Here is an 8,357-nt window from a genome sequence, read left to right on the forward strand (position 1 = left end):
TTTTTTTCCAATAAGCATTTTACTTATTTATTTATTTTTTAACAGGGATATGCACATTCATTTGTTCAAATAACAAATACATAAACTGAGTAATGGATGAATAACAAAATCCTCTGCAGAAAGAGGTCTTCAAATTTGCACAGAAACTGGAGATGTAAAGCTTATTAAAATTTACATATTTCATTTTATAATCTCTCTAGCTATTTGAAATAGCTCTCTAAAGTCTTCCAAAAGTATGCAAATATCAAATTAATTTCAACAGAGGAAGATGAATGAACTTTTCAAAAGCAAATTAATTTCTAAGCAAATCAACAAGTCCACTTAATAAAAAGAAATCAAGAAGAGAAATTAAATATCTAAGCTTAGCAACATAAATTGTACAAAAAATCTATTAAAACAATGTAAACACAATGGCACTTCAAATTGCTTGTGGAAAATAGAATTGAAAGATGATGGAAATCTTTCCATGAACTATTTTGTTGTTGTTGTTCTTTAAATTTTTCTTTCTTTTTAAAGACTAAGATCATACAAGACATGTTCTCTGACCACAATAACAGAAGGAAGTTTAGAATACTTACAAATGTGTGGAAATTAAACAACACTCTCTTAAACAATGGGTAAAAAGAAAAATCACAGGAAAATTAGAGAGTACTTAGAGATAAATATCAAAGTGCAACATATCAAAATTTAGAGGATGCAGGGCTCAAGCGGTGCTTAGAGAAAAATGTATACTTGTAAACACTTATATTAGAAATAAGAAAAATCTCAAATTAGTAATTTGAACTTCTACTTTAAGGAAAAAGAAAAAGAACAAACTGAATAAAAAGCAAATATAAGTAGGAAATAACAGAGATTATAACAGAAACATGTAAAATAGGAAATTAAAAAACAATAGAGAAAATCAACAAAAGCAAAAGTTGATTCTTTAAGAAGCTCAACAAAATTTGCAAACCTTTATCTAGACTGNCAAAAGCAAAAGTTGATTCTTTAAGAAGCTCAACAAAATTTGCAAACCTTTATCTAGACTGGCAAAGAAAAAAGAGAGAAGACTGAAATGACTAAAATCAGAAATAAAGTAGGGGCATTATTACATTGTCACTGTGGCTTTTTATGGTGGTAAGATTTAGTTCCTTTCTCTTTCTCATTTGCATTTTTGTTCTAACAGTTGGTTTTGTTCTTTCTGGTGTATTCATGGTAGTGATTATTGTTTTTTAGATTCCAGATGCAGGACTTCCTTAAGGATTTTTCGTAGGGCTGGTCGTGTAGTGGTGAACTCCCACAGCTTTTGTTAGTCTGGATAATACACTGTTTCTCCCTCATTTCTGAAGGATAGCCTTGCTAAGTATAGTATTCTTGGCTGGAAGTATTTTTACTTTTAGTGTTTTGAATATATCATCCCATTTTCTTCCTGCCTATAAAGTTTCTGTTGAGAAGTCTGCTGTTAGTCTGATAGCAACTCCCTGATAGGTGACTTGATGCTTTTCTCTTGCTTCTCTTAAGATTCTCTGTCTTTGAGCTTTGCCAGTTTGACCATAATGTGTCTTGGAGAGATTCTTTCTTGGTTGAATATGTTTGTGGATGTTTGAGCCTCCAGTATCTGAAGGTGTGTGTCTTTCCCTATACCTGAGAAGTTTTCCATTATTATTACATTGAATAGGTTTTCCATGACTTTTCCTTTCTCCACCCCTTCTGGAACATGTATAATTCAAATGTTTTTGTGCTTAAGGTTGTCTGCTAGCTCTCTTGTATTTTCTTCATTTTTAATTTTTTTTCTTTTCTTCTCTCTTCCTTTTTTTTCTTTTTTGTCTGCCTGTGTTATTTCAAAAAGACTATTTTCAAGATCAGAAATTATCTCGTCTGCTTGTTCTAGCCTGCTGCTTAAGCTACTGATGTGTTTTTTTGTCTAGTTGAGTGAATCTTGCAGTTCCATGAGTTATGCTACATTCTTTTTTAAGGTATTAATCTTTTTGTAAATTTCCTCCTTCATATTCTGGATGTTTTTTCTCATTTCTTTACGTTGTCTAACTGAGTCTTCTCATGCCTCAGTGAGTTTCCTTAAGAATGATGCTTGGAATTCCTTTTCAGTCATTACAAGAGTTTCCTGCTCTATAGGGTCTGGTATTTGAGAATTACTGTATCTTTTGTCATATTTTCTTGGGTTTTCATACTTCTCATATCTCTATGTTGATGTCTGATCATCTGGTAGAGCAGTTGCTTCTTCTATTACTCTGTAATGGGCTTTGAGGAGAGAGACATCCTCTTCTTTTTCTGGTCTCCACTGGTGACTCTATCTGTGTCAATGCAGTTGAATGTCTGGAAGGCTGCCTGCACAGTGGCTGTGGCTGCTGCTGTGGCATTAAGCTGCTTTTATGGCAGTCATTGCCGTGGCACAGAAGGCTGCCTGCACAGTGGCAGTGGCTGTGGTGGGCTACCCATGCAGAAGTGGTGTTTTTGGAATGCTCTCTTGCCTGCTTTTGGTTGGGTGTACTACTCTCAGCTCCTTGCCTAGGAACGTGGATGTGCTCTCTTGCCTGCTTCCAGGCACAGGGGGCTGCAGCCCTCAGCTCCTTGCCTAGCACCCCAAGTGTGCTGTATTGCCTGCTTCCAAGAAAAGGGGTTTATGGTCCACCCAAATTAAAACTTTTAATAGCAGTATTTGAGAGCAGCCATTCTCTCCAACTCTTTGCCAAAACTTGATTTTCTTTTTATTTCTAATATTCTACATTCTGATACATCCCTTCTTTAAATATCCTTTAATCAAAATTCAGCAACTGGTCACTACAAACTAAACTCCTTGATCATAAGAAACTGGCAAAGTGTTACTTAATAATGGTTTTGGGAGAATGAAAGGGCGAGTGAATATGCAAATTTGTCCCTAGATCTCCTGTACTAGTTATATCTCTTAAAATAAAGTTTCTTGAGAGAAGTTCCCAGCAAGAAATTCTGTTTTAGAATGCAGGGATATTCTGATTGTTGGCCACTGATCAAAATATTAGGTCTGCTTGCTAAAGAAAAGCAAAACAAAGCCAACAAGGCATTTCACATCACACATTGTGATTTATAGTAATAGGGGTTTTAAAAAATTTTTATTGAATCAAAATTGATTATACATATTTTTGGGGTTCAACATTGAGATATGTTTATCAAATCAATATTACTAGCATATATATTATTATAAATCATAATTATTATTTATGCCCCTTGTCCATTCTCTCCCTTCTAATTACCCTAGATTTCTTCTCTCCTTCTGAAAGAATAAGGGTTACTCTGTTGATTTGTTGCCTAGATGATCTGGCCAATGCTGAGAGGTGTGATCAGGTCCCGCAATATTATCATAGAACAGATTCTTCTTCTGTCACTCTTTAAAGGTCTTTGTGGAGAGAGATGTTCTCTTCTTTTCTTTATCTCTGCTGGTGACTGTCCTTGTGTCAATGCACTCCAGTGGCTGGTGGGCCCTCTTTGTGGTGGTTGTGGTGTCTAGCCACTTTTGTGGCAGCCATGGTTATTGTGGTGGCTGTGGTGGGCGATCCACATGGAGGTGATGTTTATGGCATGCTCCTTGGTGCTGGTGGTGTGCCTGGTAGTGGGGAGTGTCTGGTCCCCAGATCCATGCCTCGGTTTCCCAGGTGGGCCCCTAGGCACTGGCATGATGTGCCTGGTTGTGGGAGGGGGTCCAATCCCTGGCTTTATGCCTCAGGCCCCTGGGCAGGCCCCGAGATGCTGGCAGTATTCCTGGATGTGGGAGTGTATTCCAGTCCCTGGCTCCAAGCCTTGAGGTGCTGGTGGTGTGAGTGGTTGTGGGCGGTGGTCTGGTCTTCAGCTCCAACCTCATGTCCCTGGTGGGCCCCAAGGCACTGGTTGTGTGCCTGACACAGAACTAATTTTTTGTCCTTTGCTTACTTCTAAAATGGTGGAACTTCCTGTGGGAACAAGTACTTGAGCGGTGTTGTTGAACTAAATTGTTGCTTTGCTGCTGTTTCCCTAGGAAAGGCTTTTTGTGAGGCTCAGTGTTTAATGGTTGACCTTATAGGTACTTCTGGCTCTCCAGGGACCCAGTGCACCTGGGTTGTGTAGAAACTCTGATCTGAGCCTAAGTTTTATCATCAAGCTGCACCCCATGCAATTCTGCATTCCCGAACAGTCTTCTCTGAGTGGTCCTGAGCTGATTGGGGGGCAAATCAGCTGTCCTTGCTGTGTCCCAGTGTTCTCCTGGTGGGCATGTCTCCCCCACCACCCGTGCTCCAAACACTTCCCAGTGGACAGGCCCTGTGCCAGTCCCTTGTGTTGACTCACCAGCCTATGAATAGCTCCCCTTTTTCAGCTGTTCTGGCTCCTTGCTCCTGTCTAGGTCCACAGGAACCCTATTAGTGCTGTCCTGGGAGCCACCAAGGCCCTCTTTTCCCCTGCAGCATCCAAGTAACTCCATCTGAAGGGCACAGCTGTGGCTTCTGCCAGCTCCTGCTCCATGTGCTCAGCAGCTTGAGCTTTAAAGAGGCTGCGGCTTGAAACACTAAAGAGCAGTTTTTTTCTTTCTCTCATTGTGGCTTTTCTGGCTTTCATGAACTCTGTAGGTCTCTCCTCCTCTTCCCCTGAGCTTCAGCAGCCCCAGCTTGGCTGATGGTACATTTTTATGGTTGTAAATTGGTTGATTTGTGGGAGAAAGTGACACTGTCTATTCCACCATCTGGACTGAAAGTCCAGTAATAGGTTTTTGTCTGTGTTTGAGTACCACTTGTACAATTTGTGACTGGAATTAAATTAATCATGAATTCATTATCTCAGTATTATAGAAAGAGATTCAGATTTGGAGTTGGGAGACCTATTTCTCTATATTACTGATTCAAATGATGAAATTGCATTTGACATTCAAGCAATCTGAATAGACTTAAAGTGCCATTAAGAAGCAGTAATTGGTAATCTGGTGCCAAGATACTGGTGATATAATTTTGACTATGATCTACCCATATATGTAACAGATTTATAGTTATGTAATATGGTTAAAGGATAAAATATTTGAAACCTATTTTTCCTAGAAGATGAGTAGGAAAAAAGTGTAAAAACACCTCCACATGTCTGTGTGTAGTGTGTTAATCGTATGAAAACAAGCAATGTGATAGCATTTTGAACATCTACTTTTGTAAATTTTATGCCACAGTACTTTAATTTCATTATGCCTTCTATGCATTTTAATCTTTAACCAAACCACTTCATTGAAATAATATGATTTTGTCTTCAAATTTGCTGCAACATTCAATACAATCTTATGAAGATAGCCATAATAAACCATCACACTTAAAGTATTCTCTATTTCTTTTAAAATTGTTTTTGTTAATGTGAATGACCCAAAATCACTATAGCAGAAATAGAGATGGAAGAGGCTGGAGGCAGGCACATGCTATATTGGAAATGCCTGCTAGGCTACTAACTCAGCAGGCAGCTTACAATTTGGGAAGCAGTGATGCGGTCTCTGCTTACAAGTCCACGTGTGAGAACATAAATCATTAGTTTCCATTTGCAAATAGCATAAGAAACTTCCTCTCTGACTCTCGTGGTTTAAAGACAAACACACAACAGTGAAGTAGTGACCTGTCAGCCAATGTACATTTTTTCATTTGTCAAATCATTAGTCATAGCTATGGAAAGAGCTTGGACTGTTGGGCCACTTAGGTCATTCCGTTTTCCCTCCCTGCTCCTTCTGACTTGTACAAACCATCCCCTCCCTCCTCTAACAGAATGCCCCGTTCTCTTCATGCCTGGCTTGATAGCATTTGCTATGCCTGTTAGTTCCCCTGCCTAATGGATCCTTGTTCATTCAATTCATGAGGACCCTGCCAAACTTGAGTGTTAGAGATATTTCTATATACAGAACCATCGCTTAAATGTGGACAGAATGATCAGAAATAGGTCCATTAAGAAAAATGAATCACCCAAAGTCACCCCTGACTTTGTTTCTGGGCATTATTTTACTGTGGCCATGAAACGAGATTCTTTTTTTCTGTCCCTTCATATGGTAGATTGATGAGAAAAACAGCCTCAACTGTTTGCATCTCCCTTTATCCACATTCTTTGCGATGAGATTTTGGATCTTCTTCCTTCAAGAGGTGGAATCTATTTCCCCACCCCTTGGATCTGGCCCAGCTAGTGACTTTCTCTGACAACAAAAAGAGAAGGAAGTAAAGGGCGTGCCAGTTCTAAGCCAAAGCCTAAAGTGGCTTTACACAACTTTGCTGGCTGTCTTGGAATCCTGCCCTATCAACGTGGTCCCAGCCAACGACTGCAATAGGAGAGAGACTCAGAATAGAGGCTGGTGATCCCAGATGCAGCCATCCTAGACTAGCCACCTACCTGCTGACCTGGCAGCTGACAGCAGCTGCGTGAGTTAGCCTCACGGGGACCAGAAGTACTACCCAGCTGAGTCAAGTTCTAACAGCCAAACTTCCGAATCTTGGATGCGCTTTAAAGCCATAACTTAGCAAAAGTTAACAGGTACACTTGTCCATGCTTAAAGCTACTAATTTTTAAATAATAAGAAATAGTAAATACAAGTCAAAGGTTTTCAGCAGAAGTTGCAAATTCAAATGTTTTCAGGAGGCAACAAAGCTACGAAATTGAGTAAAATATCCAAAAAGAAAATTCTTCTTAGTTTTCTTTTTCCCAATTTTGATCAAAATAGTTGGATCAGAACTATTTTTATGCTCTTTTAAAAATTTTATTTATTTATATTTTATTGCATATATTTAAGGTGTACTATATGATGTTTAGATATGCATATACATAGTGAAATTATTACTATAGTCATGCAAATTAATATATCCATCACCTCGCATAGTTACCTTGTTTGTGTGTGTGGAAAGAGCACCTAAAATCTAGTCTTTTAGTAAATTTTCAGTATATAATACAATATCATTAGCTGTAGTCTTCATGCTGTACATTAGATTTCTAGACTTATTCATCTCACAAAACTGTTTTGTAAGATGAATAAGTGAGATAGATGTAAGACATTTCTGTCCACCTCCCTGTCCCTGGTAACTCTTATTTTACTCTCTGTTTCCATGTATTCAACTTTTTTTAGATTTCACAGTAAGCAAGATCATGCAGTATTTGTCTTTCTGTGTCTGGCTTATTTCACTTAGCGCAACGTCCTCCAGGTTCATCCATGTTGATGCAAGTTGCAGTATCTTCTCTTTTATGGTTAAATAATATTGCATTATATATATGTACATATTGCATGTATACACACACACACACACAAAATTTTCTTTTCCTATTCATCTCTTGATGGACACTTAGGTTGTTTCCATATCTTGTCTATTGTGAATATTGCTGCAATGAACGAGAGTGCAGATATCTCTATAAGGTGTTAATTTCACTTTTTGGAAGGAATATACTTAGCAGAAGAACTTCTGGATCATGTAATAGTTCTATTTTTAATTTACCGAGGAACCTCCATACTGTTTACCATAGCAGATGTATCAATTTACATTCCTACCAGCAGCGTACAATAGTTCCCTTTTAAATCCATACCCACACCAGTGCTTATCTATTGTCTTTGATTATAGCCATCCTAACAGGTATGAGGTGATATGTCATTGTGGTTTCGATTTGCATTTCCCTGATGATTAATGATGTTGAGAGCCTTTTTTCATACCTGTTGGCCATTTTTAAGTCTAATTTGAAAAATGTCTATTCAGGTCCTTTGCCCATTCTTTAATCAGATTTTTTGTTTTGATTTTTTGTTTGTTTTTAATTTGCTATAGCTCCTAAAACGAAGGAGATAATAAGTTATTTGTGTACTTACCAATTTTTATATGGTATTTGGGTATTTATGTATCTTAGATGCTATTTAGGTATTTAGCCCACAGACATTAAAAATTTAATATTGGAATGAGGAGTGAGCTCAGGCTGACTATATGGATGTAAAACTTAGCTGCTGATGGGTGCAAATTATTGTGATGGTTATACAATACTGAAGAAACAAATGCACAGAAGAGAGATTAAGGTGAAAAACTGAACCACAATGCTTTGAGTTCATATTTATGTGGTGGAGTTAGAACAAGCACAGAAAATAGAGGAAAACCAGCTATGTTGAAGGTAACCCAATGTCTAGCACAGCATCTGGCCCATAGGATGTTCACACACACGTAAAAATACTAATGGCTTAATTACAATTGGTTAGATGGTTAACAAATAAATGAGCAACTATAATGAAATATAATTAGCCACAGGTTGGAGGTAATCTTTACAATCACCTTTTGTATTAGAGGTAAACAACAACCTCTGATTCTAAGAGGAAGCAGATATGTGTTGAGAAAGGCTAACAAAAACAGATGATTACAAAAAATTTGTCAGTGGAAGAG

The sequence above is a fragment of the Galeopterus variegatus genome, unplaced genomic scaffold, assembly GCF_000696425.1.
Source record: "Galeopterus variegatus unplaced genomic scaffold, G_variegatus-3.0.2 Scaffold3525, whole genome shotgun sequence".
Taxonomy (NCBI): Eukaryota; Metazoa; Chordata; class Mammalia; order Dermoptera; family Cynocephalidae; genus Galeopterus; species Galeopterus variegatus.